Raw genomic sequence first — 17,560 nt, 5'->3', positions numbered from 1 at the left:
TGTATTTGAAATTTTTCAGTTTACAGAGAGATTGTAATCATTGTCTCTGAAGACACAGCCTGAGGCTGGAGCTTTAGGCTAAGATTTTATTTTCTATATATTAGCATTCAGAATGTTGGGGAGAAGAAAAATACCATTTTCAAAGTGTACATTCAACGCCATGTATGCAATTCCTTTACTGTCCACTGGTTTGTATAGTGTTAATTTACTGGCAAGTGATCAATCAAAATCATAGTGCACAAAGAAGGATGGAATCTTTTTTACTCTCTTCTACCGGTGCTGGAATTAAGCACTTCAAAAACTTTGAAAACCTAGAAAAGCACTTTTACAGCTTTATTCAGTAGGGTGAACAAGTAAGTGTTACAGATATAAGCATATGTCATATCTACTGAGTAAAAACATTTTTTTTGTTTTTCCTGGTCCTGAGAGGAAAGATATTCTAAATATACTGCTCACTAGTGTTGCCTATTCCGTAAAGCTCACATACTTTGTTTTCCACTAATATTTTTAAATGACACAGAAGTTACTGCTCTTCAGTCATATCCCTGCATTCAATTACACAAGAACCTCATTCATTAGGTGGTTGAGAAAAGCTTTGTATTTTAGACTGTGAAATGATGGTAATTAAATGACAAGGATACAGGAGAAAGTTTATGTTTGTATCTCTACTCTCTACCTTCTTTGTAGAGCAAATAATTAAAATTTAGAGCCTAATTACATACAAATGAAAAAATCCGAAGCTTTCTGCACTCCAAATAGGAATGCACTGAAATATCAATAGCTCATTTTATATAGCTGAAGTATTAGCCACTACTTATAGAGCATTAAAATAAAACACTTCGAGCAGTTTGTACTCTATTTGGCAGTCAAAAGATAGCTTTCTACATTGTTGATTAATAGGCTGGGATTCAACTATACAACTTGAAATATATTTCATTAGCAAAATATACAATGGTTTGTCTGTAACAAGAAAAGAAAATCAACAACAAATGCTGAACGGAAAAGCAAAATAAATATATTCTCTTTAATAAGATGTGGCAGGAAGAGGTAGGTCTACCACAAGTGTATAAAGCCCAAGAAGCTGGTTCTCTGCAACTTACTTGGTTCCAGACCCCTTTGCTTGTGTACTTTTCTCCTTCTCTTATCCTGTTTTATTCGCAAATAGTACTTTTTTTCTGTGAGCACTACTCCATCTGCGTAGGGCAAGTACATTCCATTACGTTGCTATCTCTGCTGAAAGGCTTTCTTCTTTTTTTTAATGTGTTTTGTAACATTCTGTTACCTAAATGGGCACTGACACGTTTTTGATAGTGAAGGGGACATTGCAGTGGAGTACATTTTTCATCAGATGAAGTGTAAACCAAGAAGAATGCCTTTCCAAATGAATTTTTTTACCTCATACAATTTGTAGGTTTTATGCAGAAATTACTCTGTAAAGCTTTGTGGCCAGTGCTGGATCTGGAGCCAGACCTCAGAATCGTAATAGTCCCCACTGACTCTAAAAGCTGTGAACTTCATTTAATACAAGTCATGGACAGTTTAGCACCTGGTGATATCTTTATCTTTTCTGCCCCACGTTGAATTCAAACTCATAACCTGGAAGTAAAGACCCTGTTGTCAAATGCCTGTACCCTATATTCAGTGACTCAGTGTGAAATTAGATGCTTTACTTAAATTTTTGTATGATGCATGTAAAACATTTATATGGAATGCTACATCTTCCAAATATGCCCTGAGGAGTCTAAGAATAATGAAGTATAAATTGCTTTTAGCTTGAAATACCAATAAGAAGAAAAATACAGATATAATAGAGATTTTAATAGTAACTAGAAACTGTGGTGATTAAAATTGACATGACCTGAATGTCTCTATAGAAATGTATTTAAATTCACAATATTTTGCACTGCTGTGCCAAGGAATTAAAACCAATCTACTAGAGAATGATCCAACTTTTGCAGCTCTTGAATACTAAGGATTATGTTTAAGAAAACTGTGGCAAATGGGATTCTGTATCAAATCTGCACCTGCACATATGCTATGGCATGATGCTTTAAAAGCTTTGGTAAAAGTATGGAAATTTGGCTTCATTCTGTGAGAAACTAGAGACTAAAGTATTGTTTATTAAGATTTATGCTAAGCCAATATAAAGATTAAATAAGCCATTGCTTACATAAGCCTAGTCAGATACCGCTTGTATAAGTTGAAACTATTTTGTGAGATTACTAAGATAAGGACTGCTTAAAGAAACCGCAAGGCGGGAAATAGTTATTGCTTTGCTTGGAAGTGTTTGTTACAGTTCTGAGAATTACCACACAGCAAGTTGAAAACCATATATGGAAAAGGTTATCTAAAGGTAACCGAGGAAGACTTCAGCCTTCAGCCTCAACGACCACCAGAAGGCAGAAAAAGACCCCCTAGCAACAACCGAGACATGCGCAGATTAACCCACAAATGCGGAACTGAAGGACTGATAAAAAGAGGGTGTTTCAAATGAGAGGCGCGGCAGTTGGCGGAACATAGACTCCCCTGCCGCCCAGCGCTGTCTTTGCTCATATTCTACTTGCTACAATTAATAAATTTTTTATTGGATTATGATCCATTGTGGTCTCAATTTATAACAATTCTTGGTGCCGTGACTCGGATAAGGAACGGTAGACTTTGGTCCTCCGGGGAGGCGCGCCCCGCGACAATTCGCGGCCCCGCGACCAACAGTCTACTTCAACCTTACCGACGAACCTAAATTCTAGAATAGTGAGCAAAGGAAAACCGGTAAAATCCCATAAAGTTTCTGTGCACGGGAGTCCGGACGAAGACGCAGGACGCGTAAGTATATTGCGATGTTTGGTCGCGGGTTTGCCGTCCGGGCGGGATTGGGTTTTCCTGGACTATAACGAATGAGAGGTTCGAAATACTGAACCAAGCGAGTGTGGACCCTTTAGTACTGCGGTTCCCACCTCCCGCGAGGGACTGGGCCAGGAATAAGGGGAGTGAGTGAGTGTGTATACGGATAGTCCAGAAGATGGGGGCGAAGGGCAGCAAGCCTTCGACTTCCATGGGAAGGGTACCTACTGTACCTAGGATTACCCCTCTGGCATATATCTTAGACAATTGGAGATATTTCCCTGGAACTCAAGGGAAAGATAAACAGAAGATGATAGAATATTGTACTAAGATATGGGGAGGGAAGAAGATTTCTAAAAATGTCTTCTGGCCAGTCTATGGGTCAGAAGAAGATTGGATAAAACAACAATTAAACCTCTGGGTTAATAACAAAAAACCTCTTAACTCAGAGGGGAGTCAATATGCGGAAGTTTGGCTGGAAAGACCAGAAGCTAGACTTTATCCATTGAATGAACAAAAAACTAAACAAAAGAAAAAGAAGGAAGAATTGGATGAAATCCTTCTGACTCCCCCTCCTTACGTTCCTCCTCCTGCTCCCACAGCTCCTCCAGAAGTCCCTAGAGCGCCCACTCCCCCATCAGGGTCGGAACAGGGGTCTCCCCCTCCTCCGAGACGTGTGACTAGAAGTCAAATAGGGGCAGCTCAGATGTATCCCCTAAGGGAAATACCCATGGGGGGGACCTCAACCTGCGATTGGATACATTTCCGTACCCCTAAATTCGGCTGACCTGTGGGATTTTAAAAGAACCGAGATGGGAAACTGAATTTAGGACCCACTCGGAGTGGCAGAAAAATTAGATCAATTTTTGGGACCAAGTATTTATACTTGGGATGAGATGCAATCTATCCTTGGTCAATTATTTATTAACGAGGAAAGAGATATGATTTGACGAACAGGACTGAGACTGTGGGATGCTCAATATGTCCAGGGACCCCAAGTAGATATTAAATGGCCACTTCAAAGACCTAAATGGGATAATCAGGACCCGGTGCATAGAACTCATATGCAGGACCTGAGAACTATACTAATTCAAGGAATCAGAGAAGCAGTACCCCGTGGCCAGAATATCAATAAGGCATTTAATGAATTGCAAAAGAAAGACGAAAGCCCTACTGAGTGACTAGAACGATTAAGAAAAGCCCTTCAACTGTACTCTGGGGTAAACCCAGACGAGTCTTTAGGGCAAATACTCCTCAAGACTCAGTTTGTGGCCAAATCATGGGAAGACATCAGAAGGAAAATTGAAAAGTTAGAGGACTGGCAGAATAGAGGCAGTCAGAGACGATCGCAAAGGGCGGACTAATGAACACCTTTCGGCTGGAATGAAACAAGGGAACGTAGTAGTAAAGAAGGAACAGAGATGTTGTTTTTACTGTGGAAAGAAGGGACATATAAAGAAGAATTGCAGACAAAGGATCAAGGATGAAGAAATATTAAAAACGGAATAGGAGAGTCAGGGGCTCTATATATTAGGGGACCGGAGTCATCACGAGCCCTAGATAAAATTAAATATATGTCCCCATAAACAAGAGTTCACCTTTTTAGTAGACACTGGAGCTGAGAAATCAACTATTAAACAAATACCTGAGGGATGTAAAGTTTCTCCTGAAAAAGTACAAGTTATCGGGGCAAAAGGAGAACCCTTTAAAGTCACCAAAATCAAAAATATGCTATTCGAAACTGAAAATAAATTTGGAATGGGTGAACTCTTGCTCGTCCCTGAAGCAGAATTTAATCTACTGGGACGAGATTTAATTGTTGAATTACAATTAGAAATTTAAATTAAAAAAATCAAGAACTAACAGTGTCTACTTATCCTTTGATCGTAGAAGATCAAAAACAAATCAACCCCGATGTCTGGTACTCTCCGGACACAATTAGTAAACTAAAAATCCCACCAATTAAAATCCAAATTTCTGAACCCCACATACCTGTGAGGGTAAAACAATATCCCGTATCTCAAGAAGGACGGAGAGGATTAAAACCAGAAATTGATCGATTGGTAACGCAAGGCATCTTAGAGCCGTGTATGTCACCCTTTAATACCCCCATTTTGCCTGTAAAGAAACCAAATGGGAAATATCGGCTCGTACATGATTTAAGAGAAATAAATAAAAGACCTATCACCCGGTTCCCTGTAGTAGCAAATCCATATACACTTCTGAGTAAATTAGGACCGCATAACTCCTGGTATAGTGTGGTTGATCTAAAAGATGCCTTTTGGGCCTGTCCAGTGGCAGAAGAATGCCGTGATTATTTTGCCTTTGAATGGGAAGATATAGAGACAGGCCGCAGACAGCAATTAAGATGGACCGTGCTCCCCCAGGGGTTCACTGAGTCCCCTAATTTATTTGGACAGGCCCTGGAAGAAGTCTTAAAAGAATACCAGGTACAAGAGGGAAATGTACTTTTACAATACGTGGATGATCTGCTTATAGCAGGAAATAATCAGGAGAATGTAAGAAAAGAAACCATTCGACTTCTAAATTTTCTTGCACATAAAGGACTATGGGTATCACAAGAAAAGTTACAATTTGTGGAAGAAAAAGTGAAATACTTGGGACATTATTTGTTTAACGGCAAGAAGATATTAGATCCAGAGCGCATTAAAGCAATTTAGGAATTACCTATGCCTGTCACTAAAAAACAAATTCGGCAGGTATTAGGGCTATTTGGGTATTGTAGGCAATGGATAGAAAACTATAGTTTTAAAGTTAAATTTTTATATGAACAACTGTCTAAAGACAAAATACCCAAATGGACCTCGCAAGATCGAGAGCAATTTGTCAGTCTCAAAAAAAAAAAAATAAAAAGAACTAAGCCAAGCACCGGTATTAAGCCTACCAGATTTAAAGCTACCATTCCATTTATTTGTTAATATACATGAAGGAACGGCATTCGGAGTATTAACTCAGGAATGGGCCGGACAAAAGAAACCGGTAGCATATTTATCAAAGCTGTTGGACCCTGTAAGCAGAGGTTGGCCAAGTTGTTGATAAATAATCGTTGCTGCAGCCTTATTACTCGAGGAAACAAATCGCATTACTTTTAATGGAGACGTTGTCTTATATGCACCTCATAATATCAGGGGAGCGATTAACCCAGCTGAATTTTTGTACCCAGGAGAAGGTACTGAACTATTCACACATACAAGTGGATTTTACTGACCTACCCAGGGTAGGGCGTCACAAATATTTATTAGTGATGGTGGATCATTTAACACATTATGTTGAGGCTTTTCCTACCTCCAAGGCAACGGCTAACCAAGTTACTAAAGTGTTGCTTGAAATCATTATACCTCGATATGGAGTACCTGAAGTAATTGACTTGGACAGAGGAAAACACTTTGTGTCAAAATTGTTAAAGATCTAACAGGATACTTAGGTATTAAGTGGGAATACCATACACCATGGCATCCACAGAGTTCGGGAAACTAAACCCCGAACGGATGTGGGAATTTCAGCATTCGAAATGGTGTATGGAATGCCCTATCGGATTGAAAGCCCACAAACAAACATTTTAATTCGAGACCGTGCGATTAATGACTATGTTTTACAATTAGCAGAACATCGTAACAAGCTTTGGTAACGTGGACTGATTGTACAACGACCGCCGTTGGACTTAAAAATTCATAATCTTAAACCTGGGGATTGGGTATTAATTAAAACGTGGAAAGAAGAAACCCTAAAACCCAACTGGGAGGGACCCTATCTTGTTTTACTTACAACAGAAACAGTTGTCCGGACTGCTGAGCGTGGATGGACTCATGCCAGTCGCATTAAAGGCCCAGTAACAGGACCCCACTGGAAGGTGGTCAGTGCACCCGGTGACACCAAGATTATATTAATGATACACGCTTGGTTTGATTATTTTGAAGCCTTGCCCTTTGGTGTAAAGTGTGTGATTTGTTTTGTAATTGCATTCATAGGATCTCTAGTGGTGTATTATAGAATATAGGGATCCTACGGAAATAAGGAACAATTATGTTTTAAATGTAAGGTATGCCAGGACAAATGGTGGGTGCACTGTTATGAGGGGTACCCTCCGAACGGAGTCTGTGAACAGTGCTATAAATCTGAAAGATCATTAACTGATTGAAAATTAAAACAATTTGAACGAAGACGAGAAATCGTAAAAGGATTCCCCCAATGGTGGGATATTTTTGTTAAGGGAATACACCCCCAATATTATTGTTACCACCCGAATCAACCAGTCCCCTTTGTGACTGAGATCATAACTGTCCGGTGTCGGAGGGAAGTACTAACCGTGCCTTGCCTGACCCCATTAGTTAAAGCTGCGAAGTGGGAGGCAGAAAACCCGAAACAGCTATTCTCCTGAAGAATTCCCTTGCTGCCGAGAAGATGGTACACCCCGTGGCTCGAAGCAACCGAGTCGACGGGCGAGGCAGAAGGGAAACCAATTGTGGAGAAACGAATCAGAAAAATGGGATGCAAAGGCAATCATGGCTAAACTTCCCCAGGACTGGTAAGAATTTACTAAAATTAATTAAAAAATTAACGAACACCCTTTTTCCTGGTATACCGTTAATTGTTCTATTGATAATAACCCAAGCAGAAGGAGGAAAAAAAAAGACCTCCATTTTATATATGCCCGGCCTCTGGACAGCCTTACTGTAATTATCCCGGGCACTATTATTGTGGTTATTGAGGATGTGAGACAATAGCCTCGGGCTGGACAGTAAAGACTCCTGATAAATATATAAAAGCAGCCTGGACCCCTAATGGATGTCTACCTGAAAATACAGGTATAGATCTTACAGGTCTGCGTGAAGAAAAAATTGTTAACAACTAATAACACGGTGCAGGAGTGTCAACAAAACAGGAGAGGACTAGACTTGTTGTTATTAGAAAAAGGAGGGTTGTGTGTAGCCCTCAACGAAGAATGCTGCTCCTTTGCTGATCATACAGGAGTAGTCCTGGACGCAATGGCTGAACTTCGGAAAAAAAAAAAAAATTAGAACAACGATGCTATGTTTTACATTTTATTAAGAAACGGCTTGATATGACCAAACTACTTATCTTAACCACGAAGTTGGAGAACCTTGTGAATGTTATGATAAGTGTTGGGGTTGTGGAAAAAGGTTGGCTTATAGTGTTGAGAATGAACGTAGTGTCTAATAAACAATAATAGGATAAAAAGAAAAAGGGGGGATTGTGAGAAACTAGAGACTAAAGTATTGTTTATTAAGATTTATGCTAAGCCAATATAAAGATTAAATAAGCCATTGCTTACATAAGCCTAGTCAGATACCGCTTGTATAAGTTGAAACTATTTTGTGAGATTACTAAGATAAGGACTGCTTAAAGAAACCGCAAGGCGGGAAATAGTTATTGCTTTGCTTGGAAGTGTTTGTTACAGTTCTGAGAATTACCACACAGCAAGTTGAAAACCATATATGGAAAAGGTTATCTAAAGGTAACCGAGGAAGACTTCAGCCTTCAGCCTCAACGACCACCAGAAGGCAGAAAAAGACCCCCTAGCAACAACCGAGACATGCGCAGATTAACCCACAAATGCGGAACTGAAGGACTGATAAAAAGAGGGTGTTTCAAATGAGAGGCGCGGCAGTTGGCGGAACATAGACTCCCCTGCCGCCCAGCGCTGTCTTTGCTCATATTCTACTTGCTACAATTAATAAATTTTTTATTGGATTATGATCCATTGTGGTCTCAATTTATAACAATTCTCAATTGACACTAAGGCATGGTCATGTCTTGGAAGTGAGAAATATTTGGATGAGGTTAATAAATTCGTCCCTACTTAGAAACAGATTAAGATAAAATGGGAACATACTATAATAAGAATGGTGTTGTCACTAGCTTCATTTGATCCGAGGCAGTTAAATTACAGTGTGCCTTTCTTTATGAGGCAATTTTGCCAAGATAAATATTCTTAGTTTAGAATGAATTGTGCAGAAATTTAAATACATTGATCTTTGTTTTGAAATGAAATTACTGCTACTTCTAACAACAGAATCAAGTATCTTGTGCTTTCTTGTTAAAAACAAAGTAGAGTGTATGAGAATAATGTTAAAGCAAATTAATCGTGTCTGGTGGAGTAATTTTCCCTTTGAAGATGCTCTTTGTACACAATAGAAATGTTTCTCAAGACTGTCAGTTCTGTCAAAATTGTCAATGGAATTCGTGCAATCAGTAGTAATAGCCAAAACCCAGAAATTCCATTTTGCAAGAAATAGGGAGGTTTGGACATCTGAGTCCACTTCAGATCTGATAACATTCAAATGTTTTCATGGAAAAACAGCACAGTGTTTGAGAGACAGATTTACATCTTTGTAACATTTGATGTGGTGCCAGAATGAATCTTCCATATTTTTAATGAGTGCCCTAATAGCAACTGTTGGCTCAGTTGAAGAGAGTCAGGCTCAGTCTCTGTCCTCTTCTACGTCCTTCTAAGTTTTTGGAGGATTAAACTTCTTTTGTTTACCCAACTGTAAAAATATGGTGTATGGTTTTATGTCCTCTAATAGTGCATAAACTCAACCTCCATCATAAAAATATCATGCAGGTTAATTGTCACGTTATGATGGTCACCAAAATTATTACTATTATTTCCCTGATCCATTGCCTTTTGGACAAACCATTGCCTAATCCAAGATTCAGCATTTTCTCTCTTCTCCTTTGTGGGCTGCAGGAATGCACTTAAACTTCAGGCTCCAGCTTCATATCACTATCCAGATCCTCATTTTTATAATTAAAAAAAAAAAAAAAAGAAAAAAAGTTTTATCTCTTAGACATTTTCTAATCCAAGGCAAAAAATTACGTATTTATACCTATTTTCATAATATGATTCTGTCATAAGAAAAAATTCTTACTCAAATCTGACCCAAAGAAAAAGTTGTCATTTCCAAATAAAAGTATGCTTTTTCTTTTTTTCTCTTCCTCCTCTTTCCTGAAAATTTGGAGCCCTAAATGTGATAACCATATGAAAATTTCATAGTCCAGTGGATTATGTATTTTTAATACAATTTTCTTACCAGAAGCTTTACCATTCAGTGATTATCACTTTCCATAATGTAACTTTCAGAACTGCGGCACTCTGGCTGTGTTCCAATTTATAAAATTGAAGTGGCCACAGTTCACTAGTTTTTCTATGTAGGAAAGAAAGTTGTTAGATGTAGATGTGATAAATGTTGCTAAGTAATGGATTACACTGTATAAACCAAACAATAGTTGTTTTATGGTAGTTATTAAAACGTTCTATAAGCCTGTGCCCAGAATCAAAGTTGAAATCATGAATATTTTAAATTTTGCTGTTAATTTTAAGAAATCCCTGCTTATTGCTAGAGTACGAGAAGTTTGCTGAAAATATTCTGAAAAGAATAATAATAATATATGATAATATAAACCTACTTTAATCTTAATACCATGAAATAAATTTCTCAAATTATATCTATACTGGAAATGTGTGTTCACTGTAAATGCTACAGAAACATGTTTTTTTCTTCAGTTTTAAATTAGCATTTTCTTCTTCTAAGTAATAATTACAGGGGAGGGTTAATAGCTTTTCTTTTAAAGTATTTATATTATCCATATTTGTTGCTGTATTTCTTCCTTGCATGTTATGTTAGTTTCCCAGAAGAAATGTATTTTCTCTATTGTCCCATAATATTTGGAGGGGTTTGGGTAATTGTCATCATCTCCTGCAGATTCTTTTAGCTGTAGCTTGAAATTATTTTAAAGTTGTTCATAGTATTTTTCGCATGTTTTATTGCACTGTAGCCTTAGTATGTGAATAATAACATGTGAGTTAAGGCAAAGGACTGATGCAGCATAAATAGCAAACCATCCAGAACAGTCCATGAGGAGTTGATTTTGCCAACATGATGCTGCTTGTTGTTTTTATTTAAAACAAAACAAAACAACCGCAAACCCAAACAAACCCCAAAGTATTCATATGTGTTAAATTTTATCACAGTAGCATGTTGGAGTACGTAGAATCTCTCCAAGTCAGACTTGCTTAAGGCCATCCTCTGAATCGTAGTTTTAGCAGTATTCTGACGTGCAATACCGCACCTTCTGCTGTTTTGGGTGGTTTAATGCTGTGCAGTAGGAGATTAATTTCAGCTCGGAGGAGTGCTGAATCATAAAAAAATACAGGCGCATATGATCTTTGTCCTGGGTTCAGCTGGGATAGAGTTAATTTTCACAGGAACCTGGATGGGGCACAGCCAGGACAGCTAACCTGAACTAACCAAGGAGCTATTCCATACTATGTGATATCATGCCCAGTATACAAATGGGGAGTGGGCTGGGGTGGTGGCCCCCCAAAAATGGAACCTTGTGGGTTGAGATAAGGACAATTTACTGGGACAACACAAAAAGAAAAGTTACAACAACAACAACAGTACTGATAAAAAAATATACAAAAGGAGTGACGCACAGTGCAACTGCTCACCACTCAGAACCCGACACTCTGCCACTTCCCCCCCGGAAAGCCCAGGGCACCCCCCCAGCGTATACCCCCCGGTGTATAGTGTTACGTTTTGGATTTAGTATGAGAATAATGTTGATAACACACTTATGTTGTTAGTTGTTGCTAAGTAGTGTTTAGACTGAGTCAAAGATTTTTCTCTTTCTCCTGGCCAGCCAGCAAGAAGGCTGCAGGGGGACAAGAAGTTGGGAGGGGACACAGCTGGGACTGCTGACCCCAACTGGCCGAGGGGGTATTCCCTACCACGTGACGTCATGCCCAGTATATAAACTGGGGGGAATTGGCTGGGGGTGGATCACAGCTCAGGAACTAACTGGGCATCAGTCAGCAAGTGGTGAGCGATGGCATTGTGCATCACTTGTTTTGTATATTCCAATCCTATTATTGTTATTATTATTACTATCATTATTAGTTTCTTCCTGTTATTTCTTTCCTGTTATTGCATTCTGTATTCTCTCTTTGATATCTTTAGTGTGTAAAAATGATACCCTCTTGTAAATTAAGAATAGTCAAAATATGCCACTGTGTTCCCATTTGAGTCACAAGATAGATGTTTCAGTATCGTGTTTGGTTCAGGCTTACGTGATGCAGTCCTTTGTCTCCTGAGGGTGCTGAGATACAGTCAGCAGAAAAAAACCAACCCCTGTACCTTGACATGACAAAGTCCCCATCAGTGATTCTCCTATATAGCATACTGGTATGGAGTTATTTGGAAAGATGCAGGAATGTTAGTGGAGGTACCAGGGAGAAAATACATTGAATTTCTCCCTTTTCTTACTAATACAAATAAGCTTACATCCCTGGAAAATATGACGTCTTATATTTATTACCATCAAGTAGTGAAATAGTAGCATGATGCCTACCTTTCTAGACTTACATGTAATATCCTTGAGGAATTTGTAAATGCTTTGAGTAAAAAAAAATCTGAAACAGGAATATTGCCTCAGTCATGAGGGGTTTAAATTTGCAAGTTTGTTCTTAATGCAGTAAAAAGATAGACCAGAGAGAACATTTTGTACCCATTTGAGTCATCTGCTTGTCTAGCTTTTTGATTTGTTGTTGACACTCTCCTTTAGTTAGAGATAATTTCCAGGCGATTTAAAAGCCTCTTTTGAATATTCAAATATTTTGAGGATTTAAAGGGTGAAAGCCCTGGAGGGTAGAGGAGGCCGAGAAAGCTTCTTAGTATGAAAGGATCACCTCCTAAGGGCCACTGAGATGATGAAGAGACTGGAGCATCTCTCGTGTGAAGAAAGGCTGAGAGGGCTGGGACTGTTTAGCCCGGAGAAGAGAAGGCTCAGGGTGGAGCTTATCCATGTGTGTAAATACCTGAAAGGAGGGTGTAAAGAAGACAGAGCCAAACTCTTTCTGTTGGTGCCCAGTGATGGGGCAAGATGCACAAACTGAAACACAGGAGGTTCCCTCTGACCATTAGGAAACACTTTTTTTTACAGGGTGCCCAGAGAGGTTGTGGAGTCTCCCTCCCTGGAGGTATTCAGAAAACATCTGGACATGGTCCTGGGCAAGCAGCTCTAGGTGGTCCTGCTTGAGCAGGGGGTTTGGACTAGGTGAGCTCCAGAGGTGCCTTCCAACCTCAACTATTCTCTGTGATTCAGTGCTTTAGTTTTACTCATAAAGCCTCTGAACACATCCCTGATGCCTGCCAGGAGGGATTCTGGGACGATGGATGATCCCAAACTCCTCCACTAGGATTCATCACAAAACAAAATCTACCTATTCCAGAATATCATACGGCAGACACAGTCATAAGAATAAAAAATATAATTTTGTTGTGGACATCAACTGCAGGATCCCAGGAGGCCCAGTGGCTCAGCCAGGAAATCCAATCAGTAACAGAATATCAGCACCTACAATGATAGAGTCAGAAAGCACTGACAAAACCATAAAGGCAAGAATAGGCATGATTTTGCTCCCCTTTCTTCAGGAAATACAGTTGTAAAGGAATTGTTTATAGCCCAGAGGAGAGAACTAGCACTGGCATTGACTATGAGATTGCTTTGGCGCCTTACCAACGTGGGTAATAGCCTGTTTAGAGACCTGTAAGTTTACAGAGGTTTACAGAGCCCCTTTGCTACGCAACAGGGCTCGACAGGGAGCCCCTGGATAGCTACGATATAGTTATTTCCAAACTCTGCACAGCATCATCCCTCCTTGTCCCTTCCAAGCAACCCAAGTTTGCAGGCAAAACACGCTCCCTTGGGCAGAGCAACATAGCTGCCTGGTATTGTGTTGCTTCCAGGACTTCAGTCACTCTTTCTGCAAAACACCATGCTGAGCTGTCTGGTTTTACCAGTTTGCACCTAAGACATCCCAGACGGCTTTGCTATCTAGTGGGCTGTGCATGGAAAAAAATGTGAAGGCACCAGACTAGAGCCCTTCTGTATAGTGACCAGATGTATTTGTCTTCTCTTTTTTGAATTTTTTTTCCCTTCTAACTTACCTCAGGTGAAATTTGGCCTTTTAAAAAAGTGCCAATATCTTAGAGTCTAAAGTGACTTGGAACAAATCCTTGCTGTGTATTTGGGATTCAGATAATACAAGGCAGTGTGAGGATTGCCAACTGACACAGACAAAAAAGTGAGACTTCATTTGCGTCTTTATTTAGGTAGCAGGTTAAATAGCTCAGAATTGGGACTTTCATGACCTTGCCAGGGTGTGCGCTTACCCTTGAGCAAACAGAACTTCAATAAATACAAAACAAAAACTGCAAAATTGGGAACGGCATTCTCCTCCTGACATACTTTTTTTCCAGAAGGCAGGTGCATCCTTCCTTTCTGGGGCCATCTTTGTGTATCATAGAAATAGTTCATATACTTAGACCAGTCTTCAGAGTTTTGAAAGATGGACAGAAGGGTCAAACAAACACCTAGGATTCTTGACCTTCCTGGATTTTTTCAGTTGTTGATAACCAAAAGCTCTTTTTCTCTCCTCCTCCTTTTCTCTTCTGGTATGCTTTCACTCTCCTCTCCACAGGCCTGTTTTCTCTTTCTGTTTCTTCGGTTTTCATTTTCCTTGGAAGACCCTGCAAGCCTTTATATTCCACAGTGCGATTAGATAGGTAAAGCCACGATCCACTGGAGTCAGTTCTTACTTTAACCAAAGAAAGCTCATTTTACCTTTCTTCCTCTGAAACACTTTTCAGTTCTTCTGGACATACCAGGAATTCTGCTGTGCTCTCTGGGGTTATTGGAGGCAAAGGTACAGGCACCTGAACCAGAAATGTTGAACTTAACAGGTAGCAAGACGCCTGGAGTAGTAAGGTACTTTTTTCCAAATTGCTAACTTAGCTCTTAAAATAAGATCCCTTTGGTTGGTTTGCATTATCCACATTTTGCACAGTCCCCTGTCCCAAAATAGACTTCATGAAGCTCTGATGAAGTAGGATCTTAGCCAAACTCCTCTGAAGTTGACAACTACACCCATGGCTGCTCAGCTGAGCAAATTCTAACAAACAGGATTGTCTCACAAAGTGCGATGGCAAACCTGCACGGCACTTAGCCTTAATTTTCACAGAGCTGCAGACTGACGACCTTGCTGTCCCTTTCAGAGTATTTTAGACTGTAGCAAGAATGACGTCCTTTCTTCAAAGCTTGCTTACAAACACAGTTTTCACACGGGTGTATGACACAGTTAATTTGTGAGGGCCATTCAGCTGGGAGCCTGCAATCCCGCTCAGGGCTCACAGGGGCTGCAGCAGCCACCGCACATTCGAGCCCTGGCATCCTGATGTGCAGAAGGAGCTGACGGGCTGCTCCTTGCAGGTTGGGGCACCACAGACTGAGGGGCCTCTGAGGGTAGGATAGAGCTCAGAGAAATGCTGGGAAAGGAGAGCAAGAAAAGGCTTGCCAATTTCTTTCTGCTGGGGTTTCTTCTGCCCTCCCGAGATGTAGTTCTGCTGCTATTCATTTGGCAGCAATACCAACTTCTGAGGTGGGAGCCTTTTCTTTTGAAATCTGCCTTTTTGTATTTGTCTTCTAGTAGGTATTTAGTTTGATTAAGTACATGCCTAATGCAGATTTGAAACAACCTTTCTGGTTTTTCTTATGTATCGTTCTAGAGTGAAAAAAACGCCCACCACCACCCAAGGGATCTAATGCCTGGAAGAGGCACAGCAGCTGCTTGGACCTGTCAGAAACTACTCTCATACATGAGAAACGTCACAGCGTTTGTCGACCTGACATACCTCTCCTGTTTCCGATTCCACTGCCATATCTACACCTGCTTCTTTGGGGAGGACAAGCAGAGACGGTGGTGTGTCCAGGAAGGCTTTTGACTGGTCCTCTGCGTCTGCTTCACCTGCAGGGCCACTTTGCTCTTCCAAATGCAGGTCTAGAAAGGAAAAGCACGTGCAGCAAAGTGACTCCTTGGAAGTAAAGCACACCTAAAGCAAAACCCACCCAAAGCCCTACACCAGCTGTCTTCTCGACATTGAGGTTTCTGGTAGCCCAAGCCCCAGCCTGGGACAGCCCTCAGTTCCTCCTCATACCTGTGGCTCTGTCCATGGGGGCTGCCGACTCCCCGGCTGATGGACAGGAGCGGCCAGCCATCTCCTCCACAAAGATGTCACCGCAGTTTTCAATGAGAAACGCCACCAGCACGTTCACCTGCACACATCAAACCCTCAGTCTCAACCCAGGTGCCTGAAAATGTATCACACAGCCTTTCCCACTCCCGACCCTTGCCTCTGCGCAGGAGGCTGTGGTTGTGGGGCTGCTCTTGCAGGCAGCCACCCCACCAGCATTCGCTCAAGAGAGGAGGCAGCCAGGGACCTCTGAGCAGCCAAGCTCGGATGGGCCGGCAAGGCTGCAGCCGGCTGCTTAGTACAGCGCACCTTCTCAGTCACCGCCAGCATGGCCTCGAGGGGGAGCACGTCCTCGTTAGGTGGGCTCAGCAGATTTGGCCCAAGGCAGATGGCCAGGTTGCTGGTGGTCATTCTGCTGGTGGAGGCGTTGTGGCCGATGTGCTGGAGGAGGGCCAGCAGCTGCTTGAGGAGGAGGAGGTTGGCTCCAGGCAACTTCTCGGCCACCCTGAGGGAACAGGAACTCAACGTTAATAGAGCAGATGTTGCCCACAGCCATCCCCGAAGCTTGCCCAAGGCAGGTGGGAGCCAGTGGGTGAGTTGCACAGATTTCCAGGTGCTCTCAGCCAGCGGTCAGTGCTCCTGTGCCTCAGGAAGGAAGCACGGCGTTCCTTCCTAGATCCTGATTTCCCCCAAGCCCAGGCAAGGGAAGGCTCCCTGTCCATGCCCTTTCCCCCGAAATCTAAGCCCACCCCAGCAAAAGCAAGCTGTCAGAAGACACAGCTTTTTAAGGAGACCGTCCCTTTCCAGGCAAGTCCCAGGCCTCTACCAGTCCCTCCTCAACAGGCAGGCTGCTGCCCACACTTACGCTTTCAGCTCTTCAACCTTCTCCTCCTTGCCGCTCTTCTGCATCGCCGCCATCCAGTCCTCGTAGAGGTCTGTCACGAGGAGCTTGGCGGGGATGCTTCGGAGGAAGTCCTGCAATGCCAGGGGCTCCAGGTGAGCCTCTGAACACTCCAGGCCAGGCAGGAGCTCTTCCAGCTGCAGGTCAGAAGCGCTCACCTTCAAGATGACGGCCAGCAGCAGTGCAGGCTGGCTGCCCAGGTCGACGTCGGCGCCGTGGTCCATGGCCTCTCGCAGCTCCCGAAATTCGGTTCCGCTGGCAGCTCTTCGGAATATCCCTTCCGTCGATGGTCCTTCCCGGTGCAGGACAGCCAGCAGCTCCTGCAGGAGGGGCAGGAGGACAGTTGCTTGGCTGAGAAGCTGCCTTCCAACAGCAGTGACCAAAGCGCTGCCCCACATCCTGCTCCTTGCCCCCCAAAGCATGGTCTGGGGGTGAAGAGCCCAATCCCCCATCCCCAGAGCTCCTGGGGACAGCCACGTCCCCTCTGGAGCAGCGGGAGGGAGGGCTGGGGACCCCCTGCCCAGGCTGGCTTACCTGGATGGGCCGGGGCAGGGAGCCGTCCTCCCCGCAGAGGGCTGCCAGGGGCTGTCCAAAAAGCGCCCTGCCACAGCCGGAGCCCGCCTGCCCTGGCGCCTGGGCAGCGGCCGGGGTCCTCCGCAGAGCAAAGGGCCAGGGCAGCCCCATCCTCCTCCTGCTCCTCCTGCTGTTTCCTCCTGCTGCAAAGGAAAACAGAGCAAGATCC

The 17,560-nt window shown here is 42.3% G+C and overlaps 1 long non-coding RNA gene across 1 annotated transcript; it reads right to left on the bottom strand.

Moving 5' to 3' along the window:
• Positions 1-14,552: 14,552 nt before the first annotated feature.
• Positions 14,553-16,001, bottom strand: LOC142027650 (uncharacterized). Its single transcript, XR_012649234.1, has 3 exons — positions 15,882-16,001; positions 15,579-15,724; positions 14,553-14,603 (listed from the first exon to the last, which is right to left on the bottom strand). It is a non-coding gene; the product is annotated as an uncharacterized LOC142027650 (long non-coding RNA).
• Between the last annotated feature and the right edge of the window lie 1,559 nt (positions 16,002-17,560).

This window comes from Buteo buteo, unplaced genomic scaffold (assembly GCF_964188355.1).
Source record: "Buteo buteo unplaced genomic scaffold, bButBut1.hap1.1 HAP1_SCAFFOLD_50, whole genome shotgun sequence".
NCBI classification, from domain to species: Eukaryota; Metazoa; Chordata; class Aves; order Accipitriformes; family Accipitridae; genus Buteo; species Buteo buteo.
Note: the sequence above shows the minus strand (reverse complement) of the source record. Positions and strands in the feature narration are given on the sequence as shown.